This window comes from Bos mutus, chromosome 12, assembly GCF_027580195.1.
Source record: "Bos mutus isolate GX-2022 chromosome 12, NWIPB_WYAK_1.1, whole genome shotgun sequence".
NCBI lineage: Eukaryota > Metazoa > Chordata > Mammalia > Artiodactyla > Bovidae > Bos > Bos mutus.
The window spans coordinates 9,317,343-9,333,362 of record NC_091628.1 but is presented as its reverse complement, the minus strand read 5'-3'; positions in this window follow the sequence as shown (position 1 = coordinate 9,333,362).

Genomic DNA, 16,020 nt, shown 5'->3' with positions numbered 1-16,020 from the left:
AAACCTCTAAATGGGGGAGGGAATCAGGCAGAAAGAGATCCAAACGTCCAAGATTCATATGGTTGTGTTTTCACTGTCAGAGCTTATGTACTGAACATTTTGTGAGATATTTTTGATTTGTTGTCCTTGTCTTGGTTTAGCAAAGAAAGAGTTGAGTATATTTAAAAAAATGTATGGTAAACAGCTCTCCTTTACTGCTAAGTACCAAGTTTGCCTGAAAATCTGAAATCATTATATTGATAGACCATGGAAGGGAATTCAGCATGAAATGGAACATTCTTAGCCTCCTTTTTAGTTGTCCATTATTTAAAGTGACCCCATACAATGCCAAATCTGCAGTTGCATGTAAATCCTATTCACTGAAAATTATCCTTCCACAGCTATACTGAATTTCAGGCTGAAACACTGTTTGATAAACATTCTGATACTATCCAGTATTTGAAAAGTTCTTGAAGTAGGATTTTTAAAAGTATGAGAAGGGAGTTAGAAGGCTGTGGATCTTTTGTTTCATGTTTCTCGCCTTTAAGCCCATTTGGAATAGAGTCTTTGACTGACATGAGGGAAACAGTGGGTCCAATATTTACCTCCTCCCATACACACATCTATAAAGAAAGCTGAGCACCAAAGGATTGATGCTTTTGAACTGTGGTGTTGGAGAAGACTCTTGAGAGTCCCTTGGACAGCAAGGAAATCCAACCAGTCCATCCTAAAGCAAATCAACCCTGAGTGTTCATTGGAAGGACTGATGTTGAAGCTGAAACTCCAGTACTTTGGCCACCTGGTGTGAAGAGCTGACTCATTGGAAAAGACCCTGGTGCTGGGAAAGATTGAAGGCAGGAGGAGAAGGGAACAACAGAGGATGAGGTGGTTGGATGGCATCACCAACTCAGTGGACATGAGTTTGAGTAAGCTCCGGGAGTTGGTGATGGACAGGGAGGCCTGGCGTGCTGCAGTCCATGGGGTCACAAAGAGTCAGACATGACGGAGTGACTGAACTGAACTGAACATCTCAGATACACCTGCAGATGCCATGGGCATCTTTCCCATAATCAGATGAGATCCAGGAGACCATTTACTCCTGTCATATCTTATACTTCCAGGTCCTCTTATCCTCCAACTTGAAGACATAACATTCAAAAGCTGGCACTCCCCTTGTTCCAAACACTTGTTACCACAGTGGATTGATTGCACTGTCTGACTTGCCATTCCTGCCAAGATTCATTTCTCATTTTTTTTTTTGTCCTATAACACAGACCATTTAGAAAATATTGGATTATTCAACAGATGTTTGGCAGGAGTTTGAAGTAGAAGGTCCGAAATATTTGTGGAGAATATCCTTGACTAGTTTTAATCTCTGACCAAGTAATGGGGAAAATATATAAATATCAGCATTGGTTTATTTCCATTCTTACTTTTCTTCCCCAGTCTTTACATATTTTTTGTCCTGTGTCTCTCTTTTTAGGTAATATATCAGAGAAGAGAAATTTAATCAAAGAGGAAGTAGGAATGCTTAGCGAAGTGCATTCATATCCCGGGCTATGAGTGTTCTAAAGAATGGTGTATCATTCGAGTTGCTCTATGTGTGGCATCATTAGAGCAGTGCATTAGAGTAGCTCTAATTGTTTCCTGCTAGAACTTCATATGAAGAAGTAAACTGTGAACCAGAATCTCTTTCTTTTACAAACAATTTAGTCTGACTCAGAGTCCTTTTTGAAAAAGCAAAGGAAGCTTCTTAAAGGAACTTTGTAGAGTGGTCTCCTTCTATTGAAATAAATTCAGCAAGTAAAATTAATGTAAAAAACCAGTCAAAATGAAAATAGAGGTGGTTCACGGGTGAATATTTGGCAACCTGGCTCCTGCGGTAATTGAGTTGAAGCTTTTAGGAAATCATGTTACGTCCTTAGAATTACTTCACTGTCAGGTTTGATTTTTCTTTATCCAGTTATCACATAGTAATTTCTAATTAAAGCAGAAGATCACTCGAGTGTGTAAAAAGAAAAGAGTAAAAGCAAGAAAAATTATTTATTTTACTTATTTGATAAATAATTATTTCTTATATTTGTATTCAATTTCAAAAGCAGAAAAGGCTGTGTGTTTCTACACCACAGAAGGTATAACCATATGTACAGTAAACGAGATAGGCATAAGTAGCTTATGACCACTTGAGTTTTATATAGGTGTCACCTGAAAATAATATATTTGTTGTCTTCACATAAATAATATTCATTTCCACTTAGGATGTAGAAAATTGAAAAAAAAAATCTCCCTTACCAGAGTATACAAAGAGTTATATAAAAACCAGAATACATAAAGCATATTTAAAACTCAGTAATAATACAACCTGGTTTTCAAAATGGGCAAAATATTTGATCAGACAACAAAAAAATATATATTAATGGTCAATAAGCACATAAGGATATTCAACATGATTAATCATTAGGAAAACAGAAATTAAAATCACAGTGAGAAAATACTACCTAGATATTTGAATGACTCCAATCAAAAACCAACAAACAAAATCAAACAATATCAAATGCAATCATGAATTCAAAGTAACCAAAATCCTTACGTGTTTCTGGTGGAAATATAAATTGGTATGGTGACTTGGAAAACAGATTTCCAGTTTCTTATAAAGTTAAAAATATTCTTGCCACGAGAGACTCAGCACTCTTAGGCTATTCCTCAAGTGAAATGAAAACATAGATTCAGATAAAAACTAATAGGTAAATATGTAAAGGCAGCTTTATTCATAATCATCAAAAGCTGTACACAACATCAATGGACACCAATAGGGGAGTGGAAAAAGGAAATGTAGTTCATTCATACAATGAAATGATACTTAGCAGGAGAAAAGAAGCAAACTACTGATACCTGCAATGGCATGGATACATTTAAAAAGCATTATGCTAAGTGAAAGACCCAGAAAAAAAAAAAGACAACATTCTTTATAATTCCATTTATTTGACATTCTAGAAAAGATAAACCTGAAGTGAAAGAGGAGAGTGAAAACATTGGTTTAAAGCTCAACATTCAGAAAACTATGATCATGGCATCTGGTCCCATCACTTCATGGCAAATAGATGGGGAAACAGCGGAAACCGTGGCAGATTTTATTTTCTTGGGCTCCAAAATCACTGCAGATGGTGACTGCAGCCATGAAATTAAAAGATGCTTGCTCCTTGGAAGAAAAGTTATGACCAACATATTAAAGAGCACGTGTATACCTGTGGCGGATTCATTTTGATATTTGGCAAAACTAATACAATTATGTAAAGTTTAAAAATAAAATTAAATTAAAAAAAAATAAAGTATAAAAATAATAATAATAAAAAAAAAAAAGCAGAGACATTACTTTGCCAACAAAGGTCTGCCTGGTCAAGGCTATGGTTTTTCCAGTAGTCATGTATGGATGTGAAAGTTGGACTGTAAAGATAGCTAAGTGCTGAAGAATTGATGCTTTTGAACAGTGGTGTTGAAGAAGACTCTTGAGAGTCCCTTGGTTTGCAAAGAGATCCAATCAGTCCATCCTAAAGGAAATCAGTCCTGAATATTCATTGGAAGGACTGATGTTGAAGCTGAAACTCCAATACTTTGGCCACCTGATGTAAAGAGCTGACTCATTTGAAAAGACCCTGATGCTGGGAAAGATTGAAGGCAGAAGGAGAAGGGGATGACAGAGGATGAGATGGTTGGATGGCATCACCGACTCAATAGACATGGGTTTGGGTGGACTCCGGGAGTTGGTGATGGACAGGGAGGCCTGGTGTGCTGCGGTTCATAGGGTTGCAAAGAGTCGGACATGACTGAGCAACTGAACTGAACTGAATTGAACTGATAGGGACAGAAAGCAGATCACTGCTTTCCAAAGACCGGGAACAGGGAGAAGGGAACTGAATGTAAAGCGGTATGACAGACTTTTTTGTGATGATGAAAATATTCTATATCTTGAATGTGGTGGTGGTCACCAGACTTTATATAAGTTTTCAAGATTTACAAAACTACCTACCCTTGTAGGGCGGATTTTACTATGTTAACTTATATCTCAGCAAAATTTCCAGTGGTCATGTATAGATGTGAAAGTTGGACTGTGAAGAAAGCTGAGCACTGAAGAATTGATGCTTTTGAACTGTGGTGTTGGAGAAGACTCTCGAGAGTCCTTTGGACTGCAAGGAGATCCGACCAGTCCATTCTAAAGGAGATCAGTCCTGGGTATTCTCTGGAGGGACTGATGCTAAAGCTGAAACTCCAATACTTTGGCCACTTCATGCGAAGAGTTGACTCATTGGAAAAGACTCATTGGAAAAATTGCTGGGAGGGATTGGGGGCAGGAGGAGAAGGGGACGACAGAGGATGAGATGGCTGGATGGCATCACCAACTCGATGGACATGAGTTTGGGTGAACTCCAGGAGCTAGTGATGGACAGGGAGGCCTGGGATGCTGCAATTCATGGGGTCACAAAGAGTCGGACACAACTGAGTAACTGAACTGAACTGAAATCAATGATAAGAGAAGGATATGGAGGAGAAATGATCCATTTTGTCTGAATTAGGCATGACAGTCTAACACTTACCACACTGCATGGTTTTGTTCAGAAATTACTCATGGTAAGTTATCTCGTCTGAGAACTCAGTGATTGCAAATTGGTACTTGAGTGCAGCTATTCAAGTCATTCTAGATTTATTTCTTATCCTGTGAACTTCATAGGACTTTTATTATTAATGAGGTCAAAAGTCAGAGTATTAAGAAACACGAAGGAGTAAAAGCTTCTTTAAATTTAGAGAAGAGTTTGATCATGAGCCCCAAGGGCTGCCTCTTCTGGTCTTGGGGGAAGTGGTGTTGGAAGGAGAGGATGCAGAACCACAGAGTTGATAGGAAAATGAAACTTATTGTAATTTAAATTTGAGCATCAAATACCCGTGAGGTATCTACATGCAAATTTAATTGGGAAAGTCAGTTGTATCTACTAAAATCAAGACAAACATAACTTACTTTAAGAGCATGATTACTTTGAGGCTTTATAGGTAGACTGTGGAAATGCTAATGAATAAGTTTACAGATTTGAACCAAATTATATGTTTTGTGTTTTGAGGCTCAAGAGAATTGATTCAATCATACTAACAGATTGAAGAAGCTAACAGATATTGCGTGACAAGATGGCATGTATTAGAAAAGTAAGAACAGCTACATATTTTGTTTTTAAATTTTATTTTACTTTTGGTTTGATCAGTGAGAGAGTACATAAAAATTCTGGCAACACTGGCTTTGTAAATATGTCTTCGAAAGGGGGTTACTCACTCTTCAGTCTGACATCTGTCACTCCCCTAGAACACAAAAGGACTGTGCAGGTCTGGGCAGCTTGTTAGATTGCTGTCAATGTTTATTTTCACCAATATCCAAATGTGTGAATATAAGAAAGTTAATGTTTTAGAAAACAGTTTGTCTTTGTTCTTTTATAGTATGCATGCATTTTTATACCAATCTGTTTCAGAATGAAGCATATTTTATCCAGACATGGTAGGTTTCAAAGACTACAGTATTGATCAATGCACAAGTTTCATAATGTTGCATTAAGACCATAACATGACACCAAAGAATCTGTAAAACATTTTTATCTTACACTATTTGCCACACTGGATATTTATTCTTATTAACATAAGAAAGTAGAATTCATCATATATTTTAAAGTAAGAATTATTTGTATTTTAATACAACACCCAATGTTTGATGGTACATAATTGAAATTACTTCTCTAGTAATTGAAATACTTAATTATACTGTTGATTCCACATGCAAGTATAATTATATTAAAGCCTATTTCTTTCCTTTTGGCTTTTGTTTGTAAAAATCACAGGTACTTTAGATAATGTTCAATTGCTTCGGTTATTAAATTCCACCAACTAAAAATTGTTCATTCAAAGCCATTTTAAATATAAAGAACTTTTAAAAGTTAGCCCTGAAGACGTAGTAAATTTTCAGGCATTTCCTCTCAACATTCAAATAGAAAATCTGTTCTCTGTTCACTTTTTAAATTAAAAATGAGAGAAGAAATGGAATTCAGACTCCAGTGAAAGCCTGCTTTCTGTGAAGAAAATGTATTGATTTTATCATGGTCTTATGAACATGTCAAGTGGTAATTAGGTATTTTCTGAACAACTTTCACAGGGTGATTTTGCAGGAGTGGGGATCATGAAGACTGTAATACTCTGAACAGTATCCAGAACTACTTCTAACACCTGCTTTTGAATCAGAAACAAACTAAAACCTGATAGACAGGAACATATAGATGAAAGTATATTTCACTAATTTTCAATATAGTTTTATTAATTCAATAGTAACATAATATTTTCATATTTCATTTGCATCTTTGATTAACTGCATGAATTGCTACACTGGAATAACACCCCCTTGACTGGTCTATCAAGTGATTTTCCAACTTGCTTACTTAGTCACACTTTATCCTGTATTTCTCCTCTCCCCTCAGAGCAACCACACTCATAGAGGTCAGCCTGAACATCTTTTATTGTTAATTTAACACATCTGTGTTTAGCACACACTATGTTTTTATATTAATATCTTCAGTTTCCTAGAGAGTGTCACTTTTTCTCCCACTGGTAAAACAAAAAATCTTTTATTTGCAGGGATTATTATGAAGATCCAATGAGGAAATTTTAGTAACCTTGTTCCACTTACTTTAAAAGGCTTTAAAAACTTGAGATATTATAACTCAGTTACTGCTCAAACAGAAAGCAACCTCGTCATGGATCCTGAATCAATTCAGTTTAGTTCAGTCGCTCAGTTGTATCTGACTCTTTGCGACCCATGGACTGCAGCACACCAGGCATCCTTGTCGACCACCAACTTCTGGAGTTTACCCAAACTCATGTGCATCAAGTTGATGATGCCATCCAACCATCTCATCCTCTGTCATCCTCTTCTCCTCCCGCCTTCAATCTTTTTCACCATCAGGGTCTTTTCCAGTGAGTCAGTTCTTCACATCAGGGGGCAAAAGTATTGGAGTTTTAGCTTCAGCATCAGTCCTTCTAGTGAATATTCAGGACTGATTTACTTTAGGTCCCTGAATACATGTAAACTTTTTCTAGTTCCCAGAAGAAATTGATTCAGAATGCTCTCAGGAGGACTGCTTTGCTTGGATTTGTAATTTCAAATCCCATGTGTGTTATTTCCTTGATGTTGTAGACTGAACAGTCCATGAGCTCAGGAACACATGCTGTGCCTATAGATTACATCTAGACCACAAACAGGCCTGATAAGATTGCTCTTAGCCTCTTCCCCCCTGTATATCACCCTATTCACAGTTAGCCTATTAAAGGAGGGGGGAGGAATCCTCATGTTATGTTCGCTCACTCACATCTAAGGAGGAAATATCCAACAAAGATGGAGGTAGCTTTTAAACACTCTGTTCTTTCCAGTAAAAATATTTGTTTCACTTTTGAACTGGAAATAGAACTATCATATTGTCAGGAAGAAGTTTGGAAGACTGTCCAATACAAGGTTAAAAAATGCTTCTTATAAGTTTATATCTCTCTCAGGCCACTCTCTTCCACTCCATTCTCATTTAGAAACATCAACATATAAAATAGTATCATCCAGGAAGGATTCATGATGAACCTCCTTGAAAACCCTACATTCTTCAGCATAACATGTTCGAGATAAAAACGTGCTCAGCAAACATTACAAAAATCAGATTTTTTTTCCAACTTTGCTTTTAAAAAAGATACTATTGATGAAAATCTGAACATTTCTCCTAATTTGTAGTCACAAAACATGTAGTACAACTGGTTAGTATGCAGGCCCAAAGGAAGAAAAGCTTCAAAGAAATTAGATATCAAAGAAAATATAGTTTATAATTTATGACTGCAGAGAACAAGCGTTGTGCAATGTTTAAGACCTAAGGCTCCAGAGTCCACATACTTAGTTTTAAATCCCAGTTCCATCATCAGCCAGCCATCTGATAATAGACTACTTTATTAGCCTCCCCAAATCTCAGTTTCCTCATCTGTCAAATGGAATGTTGCTAGTTCTTGCTGTCATAGAAAAGTTAAATGAAAAGATGAATGTAAAGAATGCAGAACAAGACTTGACTCAAAAAAAAAAAAAAAAAAGACTTGACTCAAAAAGTTGTTAGTTTCCTTTCAGTTAGTGGTTATGGAACTAGAATTATATTTTAGCCTTTTAGCAATGTGCATGTTTTCAGAAGTATATGTCATTCTAAAATTAATCGTAGAGGATATTTCTAATGGGCTTCCCTGGTGGCCCAGCGGTAAAGAATCTACTTGCAATACAGGAGGTGCAAGAGACGCAGGTTCAGTCTCGGGGTCATATGCATGTTGAATGTTCTAGGTAGTAATCCAGTGAATTACATGGAATGAATTATTTTTGATAAGTAAGCACATACAATAAGAAAAATTAAAACTAAAAAAAGATGGCTTTGTTATCATTAATCATCTTGATAGGAAATATCTCTCCTAAAAAGCTGATATGATACACACACACATAAATATTTCTATATAATATATATATTAGTTTTGAGTGAATCAATGACTGACTAATGCCAAACTCTTAAATGGATTGAGAAATAATAAAACATGTTAAAGTCATTAATCCATGAAAAAAATTTATTATCATTTAAAGGAGAAAAGACAGTAATTTTTGATTTTCCCTACTGATAGTCAACTCTGCTGCAAAATCCATTTGATTAGAATGAATGCATCACCTCTCAGACAGATGTAAGTGGCTATCAACACAAGACAGTAATTAAGAGCAAGCTCTTGAAATAAAATTCCTGGATCTAAATCTTGGTTCTGCTTTTAGCTTTGGAAACTTTAGCCTCTGTTTCCACATCTGTTAACTGGGGAAAAAAGTAATACTCATCTCATAGGGTTTTTTGAAGGATTAAATAGACAATATTTGTTCTGGGCTTAGGACAGCATCTGCCATATAATATATGCCAAAATATTAACTTAGCTGACTTGTCACCCTGAGGTTTGTCTTTCACTTTGGCTGAGTTTCATCAGTAATTGAAAGAGTGGTTCTGACTTCTACTAGGCTAGATTAAATAAAGATCCAGGTTTTGTCAATAGTGTGCTTAATTAAGCAGACCAGATAAGAGTATCAATAAGCACTTGAGAGAGGCCTTGATATGGATAAAGTTAAAGAGAGCTGATACGGAATGTAGGTAAATGACTAAGCAAGTGCTGGACTCTTTCAGATTATCTCTGGATGCATGGCTACTGTCTCATCAAACTCTGATGTATTCAAGTAATGATATCTTACCACTCTTTTGTACAGTTCTGGAAAATTTGGGCCCCAGTTTGTGACTGTACCAGAAGCTCATCTGCAAATCAACTGTTTGAAATTCAAAAGATATTTTTTAACAGGAATGATATTCTGAATGGCAGTTCTTAGGCCAGTCTAATGGATTCAGATTTTCACTGAAGAATACTACCCCATCAGGTAAATTTGACTACCACTTTTAGCATGCATTTTATTTGTGTTTAATATGCCAGAAGTGAATATCCCTGTCTGCAATAAGCAGCTCATTTGCCACACCAGAAAAGGCACCCTGGTTGTTCTAGAGTGCCGATAACTAATTTGTCAAATTCCCATTTCTGCATAAGATACTTTTCCTCCTAATTTCTGCACTTTTGCAGAAGAGGATATTTGAATAACAAAAGCTCATAGTTGGAATAGAGTTTACATTCCTTCTAGTCCACAAAATCATATAGGGACTAAACTTTTTATTCTTCTCTCTCACTGTCTGTGCTTCTGAACTAGAGGCAGAGGCCCAGTAAGGAGTCTGTCCTGCCCAGGAGTATGGTGGGTTGTGCTGCAGAAGCAAGGCCCCCCAGACCAATGATGGTGTTTTCATGACTGTCCTTGCCTGTGTTCTCTAAGCTTCCAAAGCCTGTTAAAATTTTAGCTACTATTTCTGTAACTTCCAGTGACATTTGTCATATCAGTCCCCTCTCCGGATAGAATACTACCCTCCCTCTTATTTAAATCTCTTTCTCTACCACTCAGAAAAAAAAAAAAAATCACATTTAAAAAGTTCCATCTGAATAAAAGATTCATTTCATCACTCTTTTCTATATGGATCTAAGCATCTCTGGGATGTCAGTTTATAATTAAGACTAAAAAGGAAAAAAAAAAAAAAAAACCCAGATGTATCTATAACAGTGTCAAAACTGAATATCCTCTTAATAATGAGTAAGATAATATTTTTCAACTTCTCATTATTTTCTCTTTGAAAATACATGTGGCAAAAATAATGCACACACTTTGTTGGACTGTGTTTCTTTAAATGCTGTATTTCGTGAAGCATTAAAATGGATTTGGTATCAACATGCTGAAGGCTCCTGCAACCACCAAGATATCAGCTGTCATTACTGTGTCATGGAGATTCACCCCGAAAAATACCTCACACAAAAATGAAGGAGACATTTGCAGACAGCTTTGTCATTTAGACATTGTCTCATGGTACATAGATGGATCCTAGGTGCTGTGCTCATTATAAAATGATTTCCGAAATTTAGGGGGACTAGAATCCTCCAATGAGATGCTAAATATCCATGGATGCACTAGCTTTGGTATTTCTTGAAATCCAATATGTAGAGCTTTGTGATCTAGTGACTTCCTCCTATCTTTCTGCTTTTAAATGCTTGTTTTTACACTTTGTCTTCATAGTGTTTATTGGCAACAAGAACAGCTCAGTGCCAAACATGTAATACATTACTCAATGCATCTTAGCTCTTATAAATGAAAGAATCAAGGCAACTGCGTCGTTTCACATTTGACTTGCTGTGTTCCACAGAAATAATGCGCATACAATGATATTACATAATGGAACTGTGTGTACCATTTTAGCAACAGCCGGAATGGCTGGATAAAGTGATTAGTGACCTTGCGTTCTCCTTGACTTCACTACATTCTCTGCCAGATTGACTAAGTGATGAGGTTGGTAACCATAAGTATCCCTGTCGGCACTTTACCTCTCTCCTTACTATATTCCAGACTTTTTTTTTTTTCTCTTCTCCATCTCCAGCTCCAGAATTTATCCTTTCACCTCTGCTCACAGACCTTTGCCTTCATCTTTCTAAATAAGATGATAAAGGATAAGCAATTGCAATATGGCCTGGAGAGGGCACTCTTAAAATATCATTCTTTCTCTTCATTTCTATCCTCTCTTGTTCCACATTATGGGTGCATGCCAAGTTGCTTCAGTCCAAGTCTTCCCAACCCTATGGACAGTAGCCCACACAGGCTCCTCTGTCCATGGGATTCTCCAGGCAAGAATACTGGAGTGGGTTGCCACGTCCTCCTCCAGGCGATTTTCCCAACCCAGGGATCAAACCCGCATCTCTTATATCCCCTGCATTGGCAGGCAGGTTCTTTACCACCAGCACCATCTGGGAACCTGGTTCCATATTATAGTACATCCTTATTCTCTGCTGGTCAGATAAGAGCAAACAAAACAAGTCAATGAAATATAACTGTACCAGAATATTTACCTTGGCTCTGTATCCTTTTACCCACAAGTTTCACAGGAGATGGTGTGGCTGAGAGAGTGAAGAAAAAAGAAGAAAGGTCTTGGAAGGTTGAGAGAGAGGGGAGAAACTGACAGAGAGTGAAACACGAAATCTTGGTTGAACCTAATCACGGGTAAAGTAGTTTTTATTTGAGACATGAAGACCAGTGAGGGTTTTTGCTTCCCGGTTGATGCAGGATGACAAAAAAGGCTACCCTTGAAGCCATGCTATGTTGGTTTAGAGTCAGATTGTTATAAAACTAATAAAATGCTTTCTTTAGATGCCTCCCTCTCTTTCCCTCTCTTTATTCCTGCCAGCATTCACATGAGTTCCATGATCATAGCCTCTTGCCAGCCTACATTAATATCTATTGTTTTCTCTTCTACCACAAAATTAATCTTCCTAAAACATGGCTTAGATGACACTGCCTTGGTCCCAGGCCCTGGAGGTGGGGAGACTCGCTGGCCCCTGCTTAGCTTTGAGGTGCAATATGACTAGCTTGTCAGTGCAACTTGCTAATACATCATGACTGTCTTCATCATTTTCCCACCTGTTCTCTGTTCGTTATCTTCTGCTACAGAAAGACCGAACATTTTCCCTAACTGGATGTGCTTAAAGATGTTTCCAGACCAACAGGGACTTCCTAAAAAGTAGAACCCAAGTAATTTGAATACTTTTTTTTTTTAGCATATGTGAGCAGCCATCCTAGACAACTAACTAGTCAAGTGTTAGCACAAACTGCATTAGTGGAATTTCTTTCTTTCTGTAAGTAGATCACACACACACATATTCTAAATATACATTCTATTATATATACACATTCCATGTTCAAGTGGTTCCTTTTCCAAATTGTCCACTTGAGCAATGATTCTCAAAGTGTGGTCCCCAAAGGAATGCGTCAACATCACTAGGGAGCTTGTGAAAAATGCAAACTCTTAGACCTCACCCCAGATCTAGAATAGGAATCTCTGGTGGTGAAGCCCAGCATCTGTGTTTTAACAAGTCATCCACATAATTTTGATATATGCTATCAAATTTTGGGGAACATTAATCTAATGTCTACCAATTATGAGTTCATTTTTCATAATACAGTGAGATTTGATGTAAAAATATATAATACTCTTCTTATCATACCTACTACAGAATAAAGTGAATGTGAGTTTTCATTATGAACATCTATCTGAAATTTTTGGAAAATGGCCCCATGAGAAACAGGCTTTCAAATATATATATACATCTAGCAATTCAGTACTTTTTCCAGGCACAGTTTGAAGACATATATTAATCCCTTCAAGTCTTAAAACAAACAAGTGGTATTATTTATTTCCCATTTTACACATGGGTATAAGCCAGGCCCAGAGGAGTCTAACAACTTACCAGTTATCACAAAGCCGGTTAGGAAAAAGCAGAGATTTGTACCTGGTAATAGAGTGCTCCATGCTTTTAACCACTTCTTTATGTTACGTATTTAATAAACATCCTCTTACTCTTCTTAGAGCTATTTTGTTTTTAAAAATACAACTGTGTCATCAAATGTCCAGTGAACATTATTGTAAAACTTGAAATCTCACCCAACTTTGTTTTATTTAACTTATTTAACTTCCAGTTTACACTCGCTAAGAGGCTTAGTGAGGCTACATGATTTACTCAATTCCAAATAATTCTTATATTGTTTGAACTGATCTGTTTTTGAGTAGAATGTGCTTTCCCTTATAATTTTATTTTTTAAAAAATCAGTGTCAATTCACTGATTAAGAGGTTACTATTTATTTTTAATGCACATCAGTAGATGGAAGACTGTAGATTTTCATTTTGAGCAGACACAATGAGAGTGAATAAATCATTCCATTGTTAAATATAAACACATTATTTACAGACTGGTAAATATTTACCAGCATTTTATCTTCTAAAGCTAATACACAGAATCTTCTTCTGCAATATATTTAATAAAATTTAGTGTCTGTAAAATTACTACTAACTAGTTTATTAGAAATAAATTGCAAATTGAAGTATTACACAGATTTAAAGTGTAACCTTTGTTAGCTACATGTATTAGCACAAATTGGTTTGCAATGTATTAAACATAAATCTGATGCAAATTAACAGGAACAAATATTCAATAGATTGTCTAGACCAGTTATCTAGATTGTAGTTATTTTGAAAACTTTTAAAAATGAAAAGAGAAGAAACTTCTCTGATTTATTGTATATTAAAATTAGGATATGTTCTTTAAAGTCATTTTCCCATCAATCCATTTTTATTTTAACACTGTCTTAAAAACATTGGCATTTTCTTTCCCATTGTCCAGAGCAAAGACATCTGAAAATACAGTTAAGTAACTCAAATGCACTATGAAGGTTAACAGTCTCTTGGGGATTCAATCACCATTTGATTTAATGTTGGACTGTTTAATCATATTATAAACTTCTCCAACTGGCCTGCATAATTGCCTCCTTAGCAGAAAAGAGTAAACAGCTTACCTTGCAACTCCAGTTCCTTAAGAAGCCATTACATTCCTGAAAACATCACAAGATCTGTCAGCATTTTCATTATCTACCTCCATTTTCTAGAGCTGATAACTGGCTATAAAATTTTACTCTGGGCTTAAAATTGACATTTAATATTTTGACCATGAAATAAATGTAGTCATATTCTGGGAGAGAGGGTAGGGCTCTTTTGCTGTGCAATTCAAATTAAGTAAATTGTTATTGCCCAGAAAATAGCAACTCATAACAATCACTACCATTTATTGAGTGTCTGTTTTCCACCAGGGGCCAGTATAGTTTCATATACTATATTGAATTCTTTTTAACAAAGTTCAACAAGGGAGGTGGTATTATTCTCAGTCTGCAGATGAGGAAACTGATACTTAGAGAAATAAAGTCCTTTTCCCAAGTTTACACAGTAAACATAAGCTCATAGGACCATGGTGCTTCTTACTATGCAGCTGCTGCTTAACCTCACCTGTGCACAGGGGTGAGCAGGAGGGACATGAGCTAACAATGGAAAACAGGGGTTCCCATTTCAACAGTCAACCTATTTCACCTCTTTTGCCAGAGGTGACTGTCTCATCCCTTAGCCAATTATAGCTTCTATGAATATTTTTGCTGCATATCTTGAAGGGGAAAAGTAAACTAATATGTCAGGATTAGAAAAAGGTGTTCCACTATTTGACAGCTTGCCATGTTTCCATAACAAACAACTATTTGATTAGAGAAAATGAGGTTTGAAAATAATTTCTTTCACCCAATATATGAACCAATCAGTGTAGGTGTTTTTAATATTTAAAAAAGCTCATAATAGCTATCATCCACTAACTTAAATGACTACCGTCTCCCAAATATATTCTTTATGACTTCTTCAGCAAAAACTCTGTAAATACTTTCTCCCAGAGAAAGTTTCGGCACCTGGCTCCTAGATTAATGTGACAGATCACACGACTCACCATGTTGGAAATCCACTGCAACTTACATCTAAAATCATATTGTGAGAAAGTGTTCAGCAGGGCTGATGGTTATGCTAATTCGGTGGCATCTTAACTTTGGGGGTGAATCCAAACTTCAGAGACAAGAAAATTTATCCTCTTATTTTGAAAGGCAGACTATGTTAGCCTGTATGAAAATTCATTTGCTGTTTGTTATTTTTCTACTTTTACAATGATAGCCATGAACACAAGTTCAGTTCTGTTCAGTCGCTCAGTTGTAACCCCCTGGACTGCAGCACACCAGGCTTCCCTGTCAATCACCCATTCCCGAAGCTTGCTCAAACTCAGGTCCATCGAGTCAATGATACCATCGAACCATCTCATCCTCTGTCATCCCTTTCTCCTCTGCCTTCAATCTTTCTCAGCATCAGGGTCTTTTCCAATGAGTCAGTTCCATCAGCATCATCCATATCAAATCTTTATTAGTATCTACTTGGTGAGTAGTACCGTGAAGTTGTCCTCAGGACAAGTTAAAGCAATATTCTGTGATAATCTAAAGGAGAAAAGAATTTTAAAAAGAATAGATACATGTATATTTATAACTGAATATAATATGTGTAATATAACTTGGCTGTACACTTGAAACTATTCCAATATAAAATAAACATTAAAAAAAAAAAGAACAAAGTTAAAGCAGAGTTAAATTCCCTCAGTGTACCCAATTTGGTCAAGGTCTATCGATTTGATCTTTTAGCCTGGCTTCATGATTAATTATAAAGTGATCAATTGGGATGACTAGGCAGTAAGCACAACTGAAAACTCAACAGCAAAAATCACCAAATTGCCTCTAGCCATGTCCTTTAAAATTGTCTGCAATTTAACTTCACATCCAGGCTCTAGGATCTTTTAAATCCTTTAGAGAGGAAATACTGTCGAATATGTCATCAGGATAGATCTAGGGAGGACCAGTTCTCAATTAAACCACAACTGAGTCCATCCAGGGGAAAGCTGAGTTTTTAGTGTTTGATTGAGAGAATCATTTAAACTGA